The sequence below is a fragment of the Taudactylus pleione genome, unplaced genomic scaffold (assembly GCF_031769625.1).
Source record: "Taudactylus pleione unplaced genomic scaffold, aTauple2 ptg000448l, whole genome shotgun sequence".
Classification (NCBI taxonomy): Eukaryota; Metazoa; Chordata; class Amphibia; order Anura; family Myobatrachidae; genus Taudactylus; species Taudactylus pleione.
In genome coordinates this window covers 567,037-590,029 of record NW_028284850.1, presented here as the reverse complement: position 1 = coordinate 590,029, position 22,993 = coordinate 567,037, and the positions used below count along the sequence as shown (strand labels likewise).

The 22,993-nt window shown below is 40.9% G+C and overlaps 1 pseudogene; it reads right to left on the bottom strand.

The window, feature by feature from the left end:
* The window catches only part of LOC148505581 (piRNA biogenesis protein EXD1-like), a 208,556-nt pseudogene that overhangs the window by 133,929 nt on the left and 51,634 nt on the right, over nt 1-22,993 (bottom strand).

Genomic DNA, 22,993 nt, shown 5'->3' with positions numbered 1-22,993 from the left:
GTACTGTAAAGGCAAATGTAAAGCACTTTGAGTCCTTTAGGAGAAAAGCGCTATATAAATAAAATTATTTTTATCTTCACTGAGGTATCAAACTTTATGGGAAGATTTTAAATAATCTACCCATTATTACATGGTGATTTTTGGAACTTTGTAATTTTAAATACATACAAACAAACAAGCATTAAATTCTAAAAGAAGACAACACAGGTATACAGGTGAAGATTTATTAAGTTTTATTTTTCTTATACTTATATTTATAGTCATTAAGGTTGAGGTTATTAAATTTGAGGTTAATACACTTATAGTTGTATATGTGTTCGTGGTTTTGATACCCATAATAACTATATAGATTTTCACCACGGTTAATATTTAATTTTGGTTAAGTTAGTTGTATTTGTTATAGTTGTTGTTATGCTTTAGGTCACTATATTTAGAACATTTATATTGCTATAGTTATAGTGGTTCAATGTATTTCAATTTGCCTCTAGGCACTATGTATTGGAATTGGTATTGCATTTTAGATATGTTCTTGTGTTATGCCTGTCAAACATCACTGCTTTATTTTATGTTACATGTTTTAAAATGGTAAATAAAATATTACTCAATCAATCAAAAAAAAAAAATAGTAGTAAAATAGGTTATTGGTTGATTCCCAAAGCTCACAAATGTTTCACAAGACACTTAACAGTAGGGTTTGTTTTTAGAAGTTTAAATGCACCACACACAAAAAAAGCAAGCTGAAATTCAACATTTTAAAAAAAGGACAATAATATACTGTATGGGGTGGGTAGTCATAATTAATGCTTAGAAGCAGAAAACAATTTACACTCTTATGGTGCATACACACGATCAGATTTTTCCTTCAGATATGAACGATAACGATTTAAAAATCGTTCAGTCGTTCATATCTGAAGGAAAATCTGACATATCTGACATGCCTGAACGATGGACGATTAACGATGCGCGTTCCCGTTTGTCAGATAACGATATCTGACATCTGATGTGTTTGCAGTCAGACTTGGACGATTCCATTCATTTTAATGCAGTCAAAAATCGTTCAAAACTTTGGTAAAATCGTTCAATCGTTCATCTGACAAATCTGACCGTGTGTACGCTCCATTAAGGCCGTATTCAATTAGTTTTGCACCCGCGTGAACCCACCAATAAGCTGCAAAAACATTGAGGATCAATGTAGTAGTATCCGATTATCCCTAATAAAACTGTTTGGAGTACTTAAGTTCGCACAATTTCCACTAATTAGCGTCTTTACACAAGTGGTGAAGAAAGGCATAATGCAGTATTTTTTGGTGAAAATAAATAGTCCTATCAAATTTGGGGTCCCTGAAAATGGGTGCAAACATGTTTTAATGTATCTCAAGTGAACTTTTAAATAATGTGAAATTCTACCCCCAAAAATGCACCTGCAATCCACAAAACACTTGACCCCCTTCTTAGTGCACCCCCAGAACCTTATTTCACTAGTTTGCGAACTTGTCCCCCCACTTTGCACTTTTTCACCCCCAAATTCAAAGTACTTTTTTGGGGTGTTCTTACATTTTTCTTTTAGGAATTTTTTGACGCAGTTGTCCATTGGGGGTCTGTCCCAAGGGTTCTGAGAGGTTTCCCCCCCCTTTGCACCCCCGAAACAAAAATTTTGCACTTCTTTTCTCCACCTACTCAGAGGCGTATCTTTTTCACCTAGTACATTGCATTGACTTTCCGCCCACGTGAAAAGCTGATGGAATTGAACGGATACTTTTCCGACTGGCAAAAAGTCGCAATCGGCATTCCCGGGGGGGGGGGGGTCGATTGGTTAGCCTAGTGGGAGGGAGGGGGACTTAGGTTCAGGCAGCGGGGAAGGGGGGGGGGGAGGGAGGGTTAGGTTTAGGTACTTAGAGGGGGGGGGGGGATTAGGGTTAGGCACCGGGGGGGGGGAAGGTTAGGGTTAGGCGCCCCTTAGGGAGGGTTAGGGATAGGGGGTAGAATAGGTTAGTGAATACTTGCCTGGGGACGATCAGGATTTTCATCTTTGTCGGGCTGCCGCTGTCGGGATTTGAACCGCCGGGCACGGGTCCGGCGGTAAATCATACAGATTCCTATTGCAACAGAGTTGACATAGGAACTGAAGGACATATATTTATCAATTTTGACATGCGATTCAGGTTACATACGAATGTAACTCACGTTACATTTCTGTCCCCAGTCAAAGGGCTCTGATACTAATTACTCAAACCAGTAGAATCCACATGAATTAATCAATGTAGGCCTGTTTATCTTCCTGATTAACTGTGAAGATGTATCAAATATTTTATCTGGTGATGGCCATTTCCAGTTGCTGCCAGCTTGTTCCATTGTGCTAACAAGTATTTACGATCTCTGATGTCCTTTATCTCATCTGGGCAACTCTTTCCATCATATTCAACATAGAACCAGTCACCAACGTTCTCTACATCATCTGAAGTCACTGTGACAGTTACAATATACTACGATCTTTTAGCAGTATAAATATACTAAAATGTTAGCAGTTATGTCAAATTTAATTTTTATGTATTGTGTCCTGTATTTCATAGAAAGACCCAGTAGATGTTCTTTATGGCTAAAGTCAAATGAGGTGTATTTCTCAAGTATTCAAGCAGGTCTCAGCATACATCTATATCTCATTAGTAGCCTATTTCAGTAAAACAGTAACATGTAGAAAACATTTTTTGGTGGGGATTTTTACTGAAATTTGTACTATGGCCAACATAAATGAACAGCTACAACATGATGGCTAGAAAGACTGATAATATCTCAAATACTGTATGTATTTTGTAATTTAATTTCTTTCAGCTTTTATAATATTACCTTTCAGAATGGATTGCCCGAAAAAGAGTTTCGCTCCAGGCACGGCCCTCCCAGTTCCTAAATCCTTAACTGATATAAAAGTAAAATAGGGCACTTTAAAATCATACTGCAAGAACATGTTGAAAAAAATACAGTTTACATTGCTGTACTGAAGTGCGTTCTCTTAGCTTTTTTTCTAGCAGTGCTGCAAAACCATGGATACTTTCATGTGTCAGTCAAGTACACAAATTAAAAGAAACATAAAATCTATCAAATGTTGCATTTCATTTTAAGATTGCCAGTTCTCAATTGTAGCCTAGTATTTTGGACCGGTCATTCACTGGTTTGCTATCTCATCTGTATCTCTCTTGCCGTCCATCTCTTTGATCCCTGCTTCTCCTCGTCTCTCAGTCATCTGTCCCCCACATCTGTATCTCTCTCATCTCTATCCCCCCACACCCCTCATGCCTCTCTCAATCTCATATCTGCCATCCCTCCTTCCCCCAGTTTTCGCATCTCTGTCCTGCTCCTGTATTGCTCATCTTGGTGGGTTTGTGTGTATGTCGCAGGGGTGAGGCTGAACCAGGGGCGTATCTATAATGGGTGCAGGGTGTGCGGGGAACACGGGCCCCTGAGTCCAGGGGGGCCCACACCGCACACCCTGCACCCATAATATTACTTACCTCTCCGGAGTCCCACGTCGGTGCTGGCGTCCGGCGCTGTAAAACGACTGGAAAATGTCCGCGGCGGCCATTTTCCCGTCGTTGGCGCATGCACAGTACAGGGAAAATGGCCGCTGCGGCCATTTTCCCGGTGACCTGTGCATACACTATAGACTCTGGGCACACTCTAGTGCCCAGAGTCTATAACTCCGGCGCTGGCCGCGCACAGCACAGTGCGCTGCCGGTCAGAGAGGAGTGTGCCCGTGTCGGAGACTGCACACGGGCCCCCATCCTCTCTAGAAACGCCCCTGGGCTGAACACTGCAATATTAATTTAATCTGTGTTCTTCAATAATGCATTCATTGTTTTGTTACTTTTCAATCTAAATCTGTGCAACACATAGCAGAATAGGTTTCCATTCGAGAACAAATTAGAGTAAGAAACACATGTGTTTTTAGGTACTTGATATCAATTACACTTGGAAGTACAATACTTGCCCGTTGCTCCCTATAGTCCCCCTATAATGATAAATATAACTGCACATAAAACAGATTATGAGTTGGGCATAATGCCGATATTCACGCAAATGGTCAGTATTTTAATTGCGCATGCGTCACTAAAAAAAAAAAAAAAAATCACAGCGCATCCATCCCATGGTGTGAGTGTACAGAGTCGAGAGTCGCACTCGCAGTTTATACTCAGTCTCAGATGTATTGGACGTGCCTTTGCAGTGACTGGCAGGTGGCTATTCAGATGCACAGGGGGCAATTCAATTGTTTGTTGAACGGCTATTTGTTCTGGGTGCCTGCCAGGGCAATTCAATTGTTATTCAGTCTGGGCGTGATAGCTGCCAGCATTACTGCTTGCACTCTCAGGAGGGTGCAAGCAAAAATATGCAATAAACCAGTGGTTAGGGCAGCCGCAACCAGGCGTTTAGACAAGTTTAGCCGTTATACACTGCTAAACATGGTCTAATTGGGTGCCAGGACCGCAACAATTTAATGGGCGCCCAGAACAACTGAATTGCAACACTGGGCATCCATTAATTATCGCTGCCCACAAAACAATTGAATCGCCCCCCACTGTTTCACTGCGTTAAGGAAGTGACAAGCATGGCACATACCTCAGACGCTTAATCGCATACATTAGAGGTCATACCTTCGGGGATTTTGCACCTAGCATGAGACTGGTGCAAATTTCGATGGTGCGCCCTATGGCTGCATCTAAAAACGCACTAAGCAGTATTGTGGTTTCTAAATACAATTTCAGACATAGGAATGGACACCAGAGAAGGGGTTCTACTAGTATAGCTTGCACGTTGATAGTTGAATCTGCAAATACCACAGCCTCTTAATTACTGGTATTACCATTGTATAGCCTATTGAATGCGGCTAGAAGTCTTTTCAAAGCTACTTGTGGACAATTTAATATATTTAGCCACGTCAGCTTCCCCCTCCTCAGTATACAGAATGTGACATCTACGTGCAGTGTATACACAGTTTTGTGGCATAAGTAGGTCTTCAGTTAAGCGGTTAAAAATCAGTGATCTGATGAAAAAAAGTTTGAGGGTAATAGAAATAAATGCCTGCTAAATACATTTACCTGTATACAATACTGTGGTGTGGAGGTGACTTAACACAAAAGAGGAGAAAGGTCTCACATAGCAAAACAAAAACGGTGGTGCATCAAAATGGCTATTTTACACTGTCAGAAAACAGCAAAATCCTTTCTGCAAACATTATTTAAGTATACAGGAAAATCATATGGGAGCAGCAAGTTTTTAAAGTTACAAAAGGCTTCTGTCACGAACCGATTGGTTTGTGAATCTGGACTCGGGTTGTGAACTGGTTGGATTGGATTCTGCAGAGAAACTGGATTCAGGTAGCAATACTGTGGAGACAGAGAGCCAGAACAAATTCACAGGAGCCAAAGGACTCTGCGTATCCAAGATGCTTCTTGATCCGGACTGGAACCAGCAGGGATAAAATCAGGAGTCAGGTGTGCAGCAAAATTGTAATTGCACTTCTATGCTAGATTGAAAGTGTAATGCTGTGGAGCTATGGTATAACAGGATACTGTGAGAACTCACTGACTCATCTAACTAGCAGGTGTTTCAGAGGTTAACAGCATGCCAGGAATCAGGATCTCTGCAACAGATTGGGAAATACACTGCAGCAGCACTTTCTAGAAGGACTGTGATAAACACTGCAATCTGAATCCTACAAGCCTGCAGACACAGATGAATCCTCAGGTGGATAATTAACCTTGAGTTGTGTTTAGCATCAGGGACTTAAGGCTTCCATACATCAGAGATGGATCGTTGCGATCGGATCGAAAATGCCGGCCGGCAGATATCGATGTTACATGATCAGTCGCAGGATTGGTGAAATTCTACATATAAATTTCACCGATCTGCCAATCACGATCATTTATTGATCGTGATCGGCAAATCTGTGAAATCCAACATGTTGGATTTCACCGATCTGCCAACCCGGCATCTCTGGATTGCCGCATCGCGGCGATCCGTCTCTGATGTATGGGGGCCTTTAGGCAATAACTATGGCTGTAAGTATTGCAGACAGCGAAATAGTGAACTCAGCAGGTTACTGAAGGCAGAGATCAGTGGATGGAATCTGGATACTGGATTTAGTAGGGCAGTTAGAAGGAACTGCTGCACAGATGATCAGAAATAGCTCTAGCAGGAAACTAGGTACTAAGGCTGAGGAATACCTGCCACAGTGGTAACTGTGTTAGACGTTGCACTGGTAATTGCTAGAGCCAGTGGATGGAACTTGTACCCCTGGGTTAGCTGTAAGAGCAGAATCAGGTGGTTCAGGGAGGCTCAGTCTGGCATAGGATTGGATGAACTGTGATCAGGTGATCAGAGCCTGGCACAGCAGTACTCCAGGCTAGACTCTGATGTGGACTGCATCCTAGCAGGCCAGAAACAAATGAAGCCTGCATCTCACAGGGATGATAGCGGACGCACAACTGAGTGCACGGAGTGAATTGGCTGGCCACAGGAGCAGTAAGTGACCCAGCAGCAGGGTAAGTCACAAGACAAAATGATGAAATAATCAGGATTCTGACAGCTTCCTCTTTCTAATAACTAAAAACAGGTTTTACATAGTTACCTTTTATTAAACTGATTGTACGGCTTGCGTCAATATGCATTAACACGCCCTGAAAGCATCCATTGGTGGTTGTAATTTTTTAATTTTTGCCAACGACCCTAGTCAGAAAGCTGGTATCAGTCACTATGTCCATGTTGAACCTGCAGAATAAAAAAAATAGTATCAGCTCATGCAAAGTTACATATAGAAATATAAAGAGAATATAGTTATGAACATATGTCATAGATTGGCCCAGGTCAGCTCTTTGCTTATTTGGTTCAATACATTTTCTTAAACTATAAACCATAACCACAAATTACTATTAGTACAGTATATTTATTTGCAAGCCACCAACAAATTACTTGGTGCTGTACATTGAGGTAGTGATAAAAAAAAAATAATTGTACACAATTTGCTTGTTTTAACATTTCTTTTACTCATCAGAGCAACAATAAATTACACATATATCATAAAACAAAATAATAAATAGAATAAAGACACATTAAGGGTATCAATATGTAAATAATACAATATAATTACATGAACATATATCCACTGAAAGACAAAAACAAACAATGACACAATATCCAAAGCACTCTCAACATGGCAAGCACATCCCCCTAAGAATTTACCTGGGAAAATAAATAAATAAATAAGCCGTCTAAAGGCGGCCATACGGGAAGGGAAGGGAAGGGAAGGGAAGGGAAGGGAAGGGAAGGGAAGGGAAGGGAAGGGAAGGGAAGGGAAGGGAAGGGAAGGGAAGGGAAGGGAAGGGAAGGGAAGGGAAGGGAAGGGAAGGGAAGGGAAGGGAAGGGAAGGGAAGGGAAGGGAAGGGAAGGGAAGGGAAGGGAAGGGAAGGGAAGGGAAGGGGCGAAAGAGGAGAAAGAGAAGGAGAATTCACTGCCATATGCCCCTGCTGACGGAAATTAGGGAGAACCACCCCGACGATTATCGCAACTACCTGTGTATCGCCACCTTCCAGGAGTTGCTGCATCTGGTGACTCCCAATATTCAGAGGCAGGACACCAGCATGAGGATGGCCATCCCGGCTGAGGAGAGGCTCATTGCTACCCTGAGGTACCTGGCTACAGGACGGTCTTTTGAAGACATTAAGTTTGGGGCCCTCATTTCCGCCCAGGTGTTGGGGCGCATCATCCAGGATACCTGTGATGCCATTGCAAAAGTGCTGACGTTCCAGTACTTCAAGGTGAGAAAAAAAACAACACTTTTTTTGGGGTTAAAAAAAATAAAAAAATATATATATTTAATTTTTCACATTTGGTAAATGCATCAACCAACATGGCTGTAAAGAACATTGCAAATATAGAAACTTAAGTGTAACCAACATGGCTGCTTTTTAATGTTTACTAAAACCAACATGGTTTGTTTATTAAAATAACTGGTAATATTAACCAGTTTTTTGTTGCCCAATAGATAGCCGGCTGCATGGTCTACGGTGTGTCAGATGACTGATTGAACAGGCCAAGAAGCATGTGGCGTAAGTGCAGATTGACGCCGCGGCAAACAAACAATCTGTACTTGCGCCATGCGTTTAGTGACCCTGTCCAATCCGCATCATCTGCACTGCATACCATGCAGCAGGTATTGGGAGAGAAAAAACTGGCTGATAATGTAATATAAATGTACAATCAACAATTATAAAATTGGGGAGTCGCATCCTCCTCCGCCAACATTGGATGGGTGTGGGGTGGGATGGGGTTGGCCCCATTCTTTCTGTGGCCAGGTTGGTTAGTGGTTGGGATTCCGTATACCCATGGTACAAAGGAGCTGCGGACGGGAGTAGAGGCTCTTGGGTCACCCTTGTTGTGCCCGATAGCTTTTTCATTCTTCCCTGCATAATAACTTCATAAATTATGCATTCTGCATGTAGTTGTTGTTCCTCCTCCATGACCCTGATACTACTTGCAACATGGGATCCCAGGCTGTCAAATTGGTCGGGTGGTTTGGAGAGGGCCTGTTTGACCTGCTGCAAGAGTGAATCAGGGGTGGACTGGCTCCTGCGTTGCGCTCTTCGGGCTCATCTTGGAGCCTCAGGCACTTCTGTACCACTTTATGGAGGCTGTGGTAAATGCGGGGTAGTACTCCGCTCCAACTCTGGCGTAAAAGACTGTAGGAGGAGAGAGAGAAAAGATTAATGTTAATATACAGTAAAGTATAATTATTATTTTTGCTTTATTCTAGTTTCCAACAACGATGGAGGGCTAGCAGACCATTGGTGATGAATTTCATCGCTGGTGGAATTTCCCAAATTGCGGAGGAGCCATCGATGGGAAACACATACGCATTACCCCGCCTGCCCACAGCGGCTCCTTTTATTTCAACTACAAGGGCTTTCACGGTATTGTGCTGATGGCGGTGGTAAATGCGAACTATGAATTTATTTATGTTGAGTCACTCTCCTTCCTCCGCTCCTTGACATAAACAGTCCTGAGGTTTTGGATCCGATTTTTTACCCACTTGGGGCCTGCCTCATCGTGGTACCTGAGGCTGAAGATGACCATGTCATCCCTGGATTTGAATCTCCAGAGACACTCGAGATGCCTCATCGTGGTACCTGAGGCTGAAGATGACCATGTCATCCCTGGATTTGAATCTCCAAAGACACTCGAGAGCAATAAAGCTCCAAGAATCCGGTAATAAATTGCCACTCCCTTGGGCTTGTCATATCTGTGGAAATATAAATTTATGCTGTTTATGTATTGTATGTTTAATGTTGGAATGTTTGCAAATTTTATTGTTTATCACTGTTTATTTTATAATGTTGCTACAGTTAAGTTTATAATATATTTAAGAAGTTTTAATATAAATTCAAATAAAAAAAATCAACTATTAATCTGTGTACACAAGTCTGCACCAATGATATGATCTGCACAGTGGTATAAACATTGCAGGGTCAGGGGGGATGCACATTGGTGGCACAGTGGTATAAACATTGCAGGGCCAGGGGGGATACGCAATGGTGGCACAGTGGTATAAACATTGCAGGGCCAGGGGGCATACGCATTGGTGGCACAGTGGTATAAACATTGCAGGGCCAGGGGGGATACGCATTGGTGGCACAGTGGTATAAACATTGCAGGGCCAGGGGGGATACGCATTGGTGGCACAGTGGTATAAACATTGCAGGGCCAGGGGGGATACGCATTGGTGGCACAGTGGTATAAACATTGCTGTGCCCAGGGGGATACGCATTGGTGGCACAGTGGTATAAACATTGCTGTGCCCAGAGGGATACGCATTGATGGCAGTGGTATAAACATTGCTGTGCCCAGGGGGATACGCATTGGTGGCACAGTGGTATAAACATTGCTGCGCCCAGGGGGATACGCACTGGTGGCACAGTGGTATAAACATAGCTGTGCCCAGGGGGATGCGCACTGGTGGCCCAGGGTTGTTAGAGTGTACAATGTTGCATGGCGAAGTATATACTCACTTTTTTAATCAAGGATACTGCTCAACACACACGATCAACGCACAGACGATGCTGCCAGCTTTTTCTTCCATGAAACGCCGTCTCTCACAAAATGGAGGAGGGGAGTGGCTAGGGAATTTGCAATACCTCGTACATCGGATCGTAGAACCAGCAAAACATACGATGTGTGTCACATCGTACACGATAAGTTGCAATCTTAATTTTTTTTACGTTAAGATCTACGATCCAGCTAGACTGACGGCGGGGACGTGCATCGGCATTGTAACCGTACAAAAACAACACACGATGTGCACGATTGATCTTTACGATCAATCAAAATTGTCCACATCGTTACAAAAAATTGCACCGTGTATGGGCCGCATTAGTCTCCTTATGCGGAGTGGTCTCTAGCCAATCCATTTGAAAAACAAAAAATAGTTTAGCCCGGAATAAAGAATCAGATGGGGGATCTGTATTGGTCCACATGCGTAATATACATTTACGAGCCTCCGCTGATATAATCAATAGTAAAAAATAATTATCTCCCCTACCCGAAACAGACAGTTGCAGAACACCCAAAATTTCCCACTCCACCAATAGTGGATGATAATTAACTAGACACCTGGATACAAATATGTTGGACAGATGACCAAAATCTACAGGCGCAATCCCACATACAATGTATAAAGGTTGCATCAGAAGTCCCACACCCAAATGCACCCTGCTCCCCAGATGTGAACACGAGTGTTAGGGACCTGCTCGACGAGGTGACCTGGATGCTGGTGGGCAGGACCGTATCATTGGCCACTGATATGCTAACTACCTCTGAAATTATATTACAAAATACATTTAAATTTGAACAGTAATGATCGCCTAGTGCATCTGCAATTTCTTTTTCCTGTGTAAACCATATTTATCCACAAATTCTGCCACTCAATAGGGCCGACAGTTTTCAGTGTCAAGCAATGCTCGGACATAAGGAATCCCGCTGTCAGGCCATAATAAGAAAGGCGCAGAGGCCTCCCCATTTTGAAACTCAGGATTTAAAGTAATGGGAGATAGAGAATGATGACAATTTAAATTCCTTTGCTTTGTAGCAAAGTGCCAAACCTCACCATGCAACTTTCAGCAGGGGATTACTAATAATATCCTCAGATAATTCTTGTTTATGGGAATGGAGGAACACCAGTCCGTCCTGCGCATCCAGTCCCCTATGTATCTCAAAACTCCAACATGACTATATAATTTTAAATTAGGTAAATTAACCCCTCCTTTAGCCCAGGTTTGTTGAGCTTCAGTAAACCAATTCGAGGACGTTTATTCCTCCAGATAAAGTCCCAAAATGTTTTATACAAAAACTTTTAATTCGCCTGTGAGAGCAAAATTGGCAACATCGGTAAGGGGTAGAGAAGTTTAAGGAAAGATATTTCTAATAAGTGAAATAGGACAACATAGATGTAACGACACCGGGACAATTCACCCACTGCCTCTCGAATAAGCGACCTCATATTAAGATCATCAATATAACGTGGTAATTCAATTCCCATCTATCTAAAAAGGGAAGTAGTAGCCCACACCACCGGATAAAAAAGTTACCCCAGTGTGGTTTCACCATGGAACCCAGATACAAGCTTATGACTTATCTAAATTAATACTAAAGCCAGAAACTTTAGCAAAATCTGACAATTTATCAAAAATTTGGGGTAAGGTCTGTTCTGGATCTGAAACAAAGTAACAAGTCATCAGCAAAGGCTTGTACTTTAAGCTCCTGGGAACCCACCAGAATACCTTTAAAATCTGGCCAGTAGTGGAGAATACACAGTAATGGGTTCAAAGCTATATTAAATAACAAGGGACACAAAGGACATCCTTGTCTAGTGCCCCGCGTCATTGTAATGGGGGAAATACAGGTGCCATTATCAAGGTAGTAATCGGCGAACGATATAAAAAGCTAAACAGATCCGAAAAAGGTCTATCAAAATCACGTCTCTCAAAGACACTGTGTCAAATACCTTTTCCGCATCGAAGCTCAAAAGCATTGCTCCCAAAGGGGATGGGAAATTGGAATGAGACACTATAGTTGCCAGAGCCATTCTAACCCATTTTACCGAAAATCTACTACGTGTGAATCCCAACTGATGGTGTGTTAGGATGCAAGGTAAAAATAATTGGAGGCGATTGGCCATTATTTTAGTCAATATTTTAAAATCCTGATTCAAAAGTGTAAAAGGCATATAGGATGTAACAAATTCTGGATCTTTAGAAGGTTTAGGTATAACTATAGTGTATGCGCTATTAAAATTTGGATAATGGAGGCGGCCCTCCAATATACCCTGATACAGAGTAGTGAGAAATGAGACTAATTGTGGCTGCAACATCTTATAATACTCATGAAAATCCATCGGGGCCTGGACATTTATTATTATGGAGATGACCTCACAGATCTCAATCTCTGTAATATTCTGAGTCAAAATGTCTCTCTGGGTAGAATTAAGTTTCGGAAGCCTTGCCTCATTTAGCAGGTCCCAATGTAAGCCAGGAAGCTCTGGAAGGGCCCTATACAAAGACTCATAATAAAACTGAAATGTGCATACTGTATCAGAAGTGGATACCAAACGGGCGGATGTAGTTGGGTTACGTAATGCCTTAATAGGTTGACTAGGACGTTGCAATTTCGCCATATTAGCCAATAAACGCCCAGATCTATTGCCCCATCTACAATAGCGATTTTTTTTTGGCATAATCTGTTTGAGTCAACAGGAAACTCTCCAGCAATTGAAGAGGTTGTTTATAAACCTCAAAATTGTTTTCAGAGGGGTCAGTCTCATAAGTAACATAAGCTGCATGCATAGCACTAAGCAAGGCATCATATTTACTGCGGTATTCTAGTCTCTTCTCAGCCTGATAAGCCAGAATATGGCCCCTCATTACCGCTTTTGAAGTTTCCCAAAAGAGGACAGAGGACCCATTCGCTCTCTGAATGAGGGCGGGCACTTTTTTTTTTTTTTGGTGCGGCCTCCTGGTGACAAGCTAAGCTGTGGGTTACCACCCACAGCTTAGCTAGCGACCAGGGTGATGGTCGTGATGGTTATCACCATCGCGACCATCTGGGCTTGCGACCAGATCCTAAGGTTGGGTCTGGGCACTCGCAAGCCACAGGGAGCTTTCTGCTCTGATGGAGCAGGAAGTTCCCCACTGACATCACTGATGAGGTCAGTACGGCTGCCCACAAAACCACCCCCCGGCCCGCCTACAAAAAGGGGCGAGCTGTCGATCAACATCGACAGCAGCCCCTTTTGTAGCGAGCTCCGGAGCGAGAGTTTCTCACTCCGGGGCTTGCGCACGCGCAGTGCGGCCGCTGCGCGTGCGCAGGGCTACCCATCGACCCGGTTGAGAGCACATCGGTGCTTGCAACCGGGTCTGAATGACCCCCAGAGTCCTACCAATGTTCTAGATTGTCATCAACAAATTCCATCCATTTGGAATGAAAATATTGTTAAAAGTGGTCAGATTAGGTGAGAAAAGACGGGAACCTCCAAAACCCACACGACAATCCAGAAAACTTAATATCCAAAGAAACTGGAGCGTGATCTGATATTACTATACTATGAATATCACAAGAGAGTACTAAGGGAATCAAACTATCATCTATTAGTAAATAATCGATTCTGGAAAATAGACCTGTGTACCAGAGAGTGATAAGAGTGGGACCTGTCAGTAGGGTTGAGGAGTCTCCATATATCACACAAACCATGGAGCGAGATTAATAAACCTATGCCACCCAGTCCCAGGGGTGTTAAAGACGACAAGGATCTGGAGCGATCAAGTGCCTCATTAGTTACACTATTAAAATCTCCCCCCACCAGCAGGTTCAGACCTAAAAGTAGATTAGAGATTGCACGGAAAAAAATCCAAATTAGGGGAATTAGGGGCATATATATTGAGGAGAGTATAAGGTTCACCTCGTAGAAGCACGTCCAACAAAAAATATCGGCCCTCTGGATCACATTCTAAACAAATAATGGAATAATCTAAGCGTTTGTGAAATACTACTGCCACTCCTCTCTTTTTTGTAGCAAAGAAAGACGACACACATTCCTTAATCCAGACACATATTAATCGAGGTTGCCAAATGTGTCTCCTGTAAAAATGTGATATGATTCCAGGTGTTTAAGAGGTGTAGCAACTCTTCTTCACTTAATAGAAGAATTTAACCCACGTACATTCCAGAAGACACTGCGGATAGAATTATGGACAGCAGGGGACAGGGCAGAACCAGCAACCAAAGTCATTTAAACTAACCCCAATCTAAAAAGTTAACCCATGCAGATACAGTAAGCCACCGTGCTAACCACCCATCCAAGCGAGTGGGGGGAGGGGGGCAGAGAAGAAAAAAAGGGGTTGCCACCTGCCAAATCCAGCTCGCGCTGCGCGCGCTCTCTCTCTCTCTCTATATATCTATATATATATATATATATCTCTATATATATATCTCTATATATATATATATATCTATCTATCTATCTATATCTATCTATATCTATATATCTATATCTATATATCTATATCTATATCTATATATATATATATTTCTAGAGGGAGCGCCTCCTAGTGCAATATCATAACTTTTTTGGACCCTTCACCGATTTCAATCACCTATGTGGTGGAGGTGTACCTTTAACAGTGGAATAATCCACAATAATATCAGCATATGAAAATCACTGGTCACTTAGCATTCTTCCTTCCTCATCCAAGCAAGGTGACCCAGTCTTATATATGCCAATCTCAGCAATGCATGTAATCAGAGTAAAGAAAAAAGGACCATAGTGTAATATGTTACACAAATAATTTAATAACACACAAACAAAATACGGTAAAATGCCCGTACAATGTGAAAGATAAAATAAGCTTATCTGTAGATGATCACATCACAGGTGCCCCGGGCAGTGAATCACAGCTAAAACCTCAACGCGTTTCGTCCATTCATAAATCATAGGACTTCATCAGGAGGATAAAGAAAGATCATATCAAACACCCTTATATACCCTAAGTAATCATTTAAATCATGGGCGTGTGTACCACCAATACCGCAATTAGGATTGCGTTCCAAAGGCCGGAAGTAAGCCGGAAGTGCGTTCCACTCAACCGGAAGTGGATGATCAAAAGTCTGTTCTTGGTTTCATTAAAATAATTCTGATGGCCCTTCTTAGAAGCGGATCGCCCTCTCAGAGCTCACCGGCATGCCAGATGAGCAGATAGGGTCACAATGCCCCCAGCACCAGCAGCCACGTGTAGCTCCGGCGGGCTCCGCTTCTTTACTAGCGGCGGACATTTTCTTATCGCACATCCTCTAGTAACCACACTAGTGGTGGCTGACGCCATTTTGCCTAAGTCTCCATATAATTATAAGTCAATGATTAGTCAGGATAATCGCAAGCATCCCACATAGAATGGATAAATGATTGGCATATAAATATAACAGAATAAAGCCAATATCGGATCATCATAAATATAAATTTAAGACAAACGGAATATATAATAAAAGCCTCTAAAAATCATAAAATCGATAATAATCTATAATAAAACATGGACTAAAAGAGAGGAGTGATACATAAAATACATGCATTACGAATATTACAATTTTAATACTTAATAATTCAATCTAAAAATGGGGCAATTTCATAGTTATCGTTCAGACCATTGGGAGCCATAGTATTAAGGGAATAAATCCAAAACATCTCACGTCTAGATAATTTATTATCTAAATTGCCACCTTGTTCTCCCAACTTAACGTGTTCTATGGCTTTAAATCTAAAACCATTCAATTCTGAATTGTGAAACTGCTTAAAATGCCTTGGTACACTATGATTTTCCAATTTATTTTTAATACTACGTACATGTTCCTGTATACGCATTTTAAGAGGGCGCTTCGTTTTGCCAATTTATTTCAGTCCGCAAAGACACTCTAGCATATAGATTACCCATGTTGTTATGCAGTTCATAAATTCATAGATTGGAAAACTTTTTGAGTCATCAAAATTCATAAAACATTTATTCAGGGGATGAATATATTTACAGATAATACAGTGGCCGCATTTAAAAAAGCCCTTTCTTAGGATCTCCCAATTATTCTCATTTCTTTGGGTTTTCACCTTTAGTTGACTAGGAGCCAAAATACTTTCAAATTCTTGGCTTTTTTGAAAACAATTTATGGTCTATCTGGTAGGACTGTATTTAGTACAGTATCCATCTTCAAATGTACTAAATACAGTCCTACCAGATAGACCAAAAATTGTTTTAAAAAAAGCCAAGAATTTGAAAAGTATATTGGGCTCCTAGTCAACTAAAGGTGAAAACCCAAAGAAATGAGAATAATTGGGAGATCCTAAGAAAGGGCTTTTTTAAATGCGGCCACTGTATTATCTGTAAATATATTCATCCCCTGAATAAATGTTTTATGAATTTTGATGATTCAAAAAGTTTTCCTATCTATGAATTTATGAACTGCATAACAACATGGGTAATCTATATGCTAGAGTGTCTTTGCGGACTGAAATAAATTGGCAAAACGAAGCGCCCTCTTAAAATGCGTATACAGGAACATGTACGTAGTATTAAAAATAAATTGGAAAATCATAGTGTACCAAGGCATTTTAAGCAGTTTCACAATTCAGAATTGAATGGTTTTAGATTTAAAGCCATAGAACACGTTAAGTTGGGAGAACAAGGTGGCAATTTAGATAATAAATTATCTAGACACGAGATGTTTTGGATTTATTCCCTTAATACTATGGCTCCCAATGGTCTGAACGATAACTATGAAATTGCCCCATTTTTAGATTGAATTATTAAGTATTAATATTGTAATATTCGTAATGCATGTATTTTATGTATCCCTCTGTCTTTTAGTCCATGTTTTATTATAGATTATTATCGATTTTATGATTTTTAGAGGCTTTTATTATCTATTCCGTTTGTCTTACATTTATATTTATGATGATCCGATATTGGCTTTATTCTGTTATATTTATATGCCAATCATTTATCCATTCTATGTGGGATGCTTGCGATTATCCTGACTAATCATTGACTTATAATTATATGGAGACTTAGGCAAAATGGCGTCAGCCACCACTAGAGTGGTTACTAGAGGATGTGCTATAAGAAAATGGACGCCGCTAGTAAAGAAGCTGAGCCCGCCGGAGCTACAAGCGGCTGCTGGTGCTGGGGGCATTGTGACCCTATCTGCTCATCTGGCATGCCGGTGAGCTCTGAGAGGGCGATCCGCTTCTAAGAAGGGCCATCAGAATTATTTTAATGAATCCAAGAACGGACTTTTGATTATCCACTTCCGGTTGAGTGGAACGCACTTCCGGCTTACTTCCGGCCTTTGGAACGCAATCCTAATTGCGGTATTGGTGGTACACACGCCCATGATTTAAATGATTACTTAGGGTATATAAGGGTGTTTGATATGATCTTTCTTTATCCTCCTGATGAAGTCCTATGATTTATGAATGGACGAAACGCGTTGAGGTTTTAGCTGTGATTCACTGCCCGGGGCACCTGTGATGTGATCATCTACAGATAAGCTTATTTTAGCTTTCACATTGTACGGGCATTTTACCGTATTTTGTTTGTGTGTTATTAAATTGTTTGTGTAATATTACACTATGGTCCTTTTTTCTTTACTCTGATTACATGCATTGCTGAGATTGGCATATATAAGACTGGGTCACCTTGCTTGGATGAGGAAGGAAGAATGCTAAATGACCAGTGATTTTCATATGCTGATATTATTGTGGATTATTCCACTGTTAAAGGTACACCTCCACCACATAGGTGATTGAAATTGGTGAAGGGTCCAAAAAAGTTATATGATATTGCACTAGGAGGCGCTCCCTCTCCACCTCTTGTTTTATAGGTTATAACTGTTTGAACGACAGCTTTTGGGAGACGTAGCTGCCACCCTGAAGATCTGGGGAGTGCTGCATCACTTGTTCTCATATAAGACTAAGTGACTTTATCAAGGACTAGCGCCATATACCACTATTTCTCTGCATATTATTATATATATATACATATATATATATATATATATATATATATATATAAAATAAAACCATTAACATAAATTTGCTTTGAGAATCTCCATTTTCTATTTCACTTGTCCAAACATTCAAACGAGGAAACACATGCATGATGTGTTTTAAAGGACATACACACAGATATATTTTTTGGTGTAGCGCTATAAACAGTACCCTTGTCTTGTATTTTTATCTGTTTATTGACTGTTGAGCAGCTCCCTTTTGCTTGTCCCAAAGTGTGTGTACGAGTCATATGATCATGTTTAGAACACACCTTATAGGAGGGGCAAGATCTGATCTGTGTCAGACAATCTTTAATTAGGAAAGTGTTAAGGTGCGTACACACTGGGCGTTAAAGTGGACGACTGAACGATAACGATATCGTTATCGTTCAGTCATCCACTTTATAGTCCATTTTTAACCCCAAAAAGATGACAACGACGCACGTTCCCGCGGGTCGTTCGTCATCATCGTTCATCGGGCTGACATGATCTCGTCAGGTTGCTGCATGCCAGGGAATGGGGGAGAGAGCCCGGCGCTGAACGATATCGTTAATGATATCGTTCAGCGGCTGTGCTCAATGTCATGAACGACATTGAGCACAGCCTGCCGGGGACAACACTACACGATATCGCTCAGGGAGCATATCGTGTAGTGTGTACCCACCATTACAGAAATTCCCAGTCCAAGCCATGAAATAGATGATGGTTTATGGGATCTTGAGAGGATTCTTAATAAAGAAATCCGGACATGGTGGGATATAGCTATTTTAGAACAATATGTTAAAGTGGGAAGGGTCCCTAGAGGCCTACGTCTAAAAAAGAAACCCGCTTTTGGTTGTAATAATGACCAATTTGTTAAAGAGTGGGAACTCATTTTACATATGAGTTCCATTAAATTAATGCAATTGATTATTGCTGAAAAAAAGAGGGAACTAACTAATATAGAAACAGAAATTAAACAGAAAGAAGTTCAGATGGAACCTCACATTACGAGCGAAAGATTTAAAGAAAATATGGTGGTTCTTAATAAAAAAAGTAAAAAGACTAGAGGTAGAGGTAACACACACTAAAGAAAAGACATTTTTAAGAGATAAAATAGATTACCAGAATAATACAGTCTTTGACTGGGATAATAGAAACAAAGGGAATATGAGACATCAGAATAAACCGTATACCAATCGAACCACTAATGTATGGACAACTGTCCAACCTAAACGTGATTTGAGGTCTAAACATTATACGAATACACCAAAACAGTTTAAGATACCTCAGAGAAACAGGTTTTCCGTATTAAATAGACTGGAATCAGAGGGGGATAGTGATGCCCTTTCTCCAGGATACACACCACACCCTAGGGACAGATACACCAAATACCTCTTCAAAGAACAGGTACAGAGAGCCTCGCCATTAAAAAGAAGGTACATGGCAGAAGAGGAAGAAGGGGTGGATGTAAGAAACCTAAAGAAAAGAAATCTGAGGTACACTAGTTAGTGACACAGTTTTGAAGAGTAGAGGCATTTTCAACTTGTCTAGTCACAAATTTACGAAGGTTGAAACCTCATTACTCAGTAAGGGATTTTCCTTTGCCCCTGTTAAATCGATAAACATTTGGAAGTTATCAGCTTTAAGTAAATTCACTAGAAAACTCACGATCAAACGACATTTTTTGAAAAAAGATACAGGAATCCTAAAAAATGACGAAAGATCCAAGTTAGGTTTGAAATTACCATCTAAATTTTATCCCTTAGAATCGAAAAGTACTCAAATAGAAACCTTTCAAGAATTAGTAAAGAGAGATCTATGCCATACAGAAAATTCAAAGCCTTCTAAGTCCAATTTGACTAATTTTGAGATACAAGCCCTAAAGACACTCAAAAATGATGAGTCTATAGTTTTCAAACAGGCAGATAAGGGTGGAGGCTTATTCATTATGGACCGACTTGATTATAAAAAGAGGCATTAAGGCTTCTTAATGATCAAGTCTCATATAGGATTTTAAAACAGAACCCCACCACAAATTATGTAGATTAACTTAGATAGCGTTCCCGCTAGGCTGTTTTAGCGGGGCGCGGCGCCCTGCCCTCTTTCTGGAAGGCAAAAAGCGCCCTGCCCTCCAGAAGGAGGGCAAAAAGCGCCCTGCCCTAACAGCCTGCAGGAGCCGTCTTCACCCGCGGGTCGCAGTGTCCCGCGGGTGAAGAAAAGTGCGGTGACCCGGCCACCGCCGGAGAATAGACGCCGGGCGCATGCGCCCGGCATCTATTCTCCCTTTCTGCAGGGCTTGGGGGCTGCCCGGCGTGTCCGTAAGTGCCGGGCACGCCCCCAAGAGTGACGAAAGGGGACGTGTCTTATAGCCACGCCCCCTTTTCGATGACCACGCTCCCCTTTCTAGCTCCGGCGCCCTGCCTCGCGCCGGAGCTAGAGTGAACACTACTTAGTCATCTTAGTGGATGCCTTACATAAAGAGGTCATTAATAAGGAAGAATATCAGTATCTCATTAAGAACAATCCAGTGGTGGCCACATTTTATTGCTTACCAAAAATACATAAGCAGTTAATCAATCCCCCGGGAAGACCAATTGTGGCAGGGATTGACTCTAACATCAAATTGCTCTGAGTACGTAGAATTCTTCCTTAACAAATATGTAAAGGGTTTGAAATCTTAGGTTAAGGATACAACTGGCATTCTGCAGATAATGGAAAACAGAGTGGAATGAGAATTATAAATGGGCTACAATAGATGTACAGTCTCTGTATACGTCAATACCACACAACAAAGGTATAGAGAGCTATAGAGAATTTTTAGAGGCGGATATCTCTCTGGTCCCCAGACATAAGGATTTTATTTGTACATTAATGAGCTTTATATTAAGCCATAATTAATTTAAATTCCTTGAGAACTATTATTTGCAAACAGTGGGGACAGCCATGGGGACTGTCTTTGCTCCCAGCTTCGCCAATCTCCATATGGGAAGCTGGGAGCAGAAATGTGTCTATGGAGTACACTCTTTTTCTAATAACCTGATTGCTTACTATAGATATATTGATGACATCATAATATGGAATGGTGAAATAGAAAAATTTGAGAGTTTCATGTTGTATCTAGGGGATAACGATTACAATTTAACATTCACATATAAGATCAATACTAAAGAAATCGAGTATTTAGATTTGGTACTGAGTGGAGAGGGGAAGAGTGTTATTAGTCGGAATTATGTGAAGAAAGTGGATACCAACAGTTATGTCCACTATAAAAGTGGACACATGAGAAAGTGAAAGACTAATATACCCTACTCCCAGTACTGTAGGATTCGCAGATATTGTAGTTCAGATATGGAGTTTAATGAACAACTACGAATTTTTTCAGATAGATTTCGGGGTAGAGGCTATCCAGACACACTTATTGCAAATGCAGAGCAACGGGCAAAGGCAATTGATCGTAAAGATCTCCTTATCTATAAGAATAAGATGTCAAGTGACGAAACGAATGAAGTCATTTTTGTGACTCAATATTATGAAAAAGAAAAGGAGATTAGGAACACTCTGAATAAACATTGGCAAATCTTGAAAACTGATCCAGTCCTGAGCTCATTCCTGCCAGAAAAACCTAAAATAGCTTTTAGAAGAGCTAAAACCTTAAAGGATCATTTGGCACCAAGTCTTTTAAAACCTATTGATAACAGTATTAAATCTTGGCTTGGCAATTCAAAAAGGTTTTTTTAAGTGCAATATGTGTAATGTCTGTAAGCATGTGAATCAAAATAGTTATCAGTTTTACAATTTTAATAATACTAAAGATTACAAAATAAAGAGTCATATGAATTGTGTTACTACCTGGGTTGTATATCAGTTGGAATGTCCGTGCCATTTGAAATATATTGGCAAAACTAAGAGAGAGCTTTAAAATTACGTATACAGGAGCACATAAGGGGTATCAAAAACAAGGTTGATAACCATTCGGTTCCTAAACATTTCTCGAAGTATCATAATTCTGATCCCTCTTTTTTAAAATATAAGGCAATAGAGCATGTCCAACTAGGCCCAAGAGGGGGAGATCGAGAGAAAAAAAACTCTCTCAAAGGGAGATGTTTTGGATATATTCCTTAAATACTATGTGCCCATACGGACTGAACGAATCATATGAAATCACACCTTTTTTATAATTATTACCACCCTATTTCCCCTTTGTCTTGTTTTATTCAACTTTCATTTTACTGAATTTTATGTATTGGATCTATTAATGAGTCTTTATACTATGCATTTTTATTAAGGTTTTAGAATGTAATTTATTTTATCTCCATTTATTGTAAGTGTAGAACTTATATAGATTATCTAGTTATCGCATTGTTATTAATGTTATTAGAGATTTATTACATGTTTTTAAACATGCATGCATCTATGAGAAAATGGCGCTGCCCATAGAGGTTGCTGGACTACAAGAAAATGGCCACCGACATTAGGGGTATCGTAGCACAGTTTTGAAATACACAACACCTGCCTCTTGTGTTGTGAGGATACAAATCAGCTTGTCTAAACATAGGATTAAAAGCGCTTGTTCACTGTGTCCATTCGGTTACACAGGCGCTCAGCGCATAACTAATACTAAGTGTCCTCTTGGTTATCGCGAGACTTGCTGATCCCGCGCATGCGCAGTGACATCCAAGATGGCGCTGTCCGGCGTTTGTTGCCGGAAATACCGTAAATGGTTCTGTTATTCGGTTCTACACTATAAAGGGCTCATAGTGAGCATTTCCTTCATCCTCCTGACGAAGTCCAACCCAGTGAGCTGGGTCTAAGTGACGAAACGCGTTGAGGTGCTGTGCGGTTATCCCATGCCTACTGTCTCTCTAGAGACCCACCTACTTTTAAAACCTGC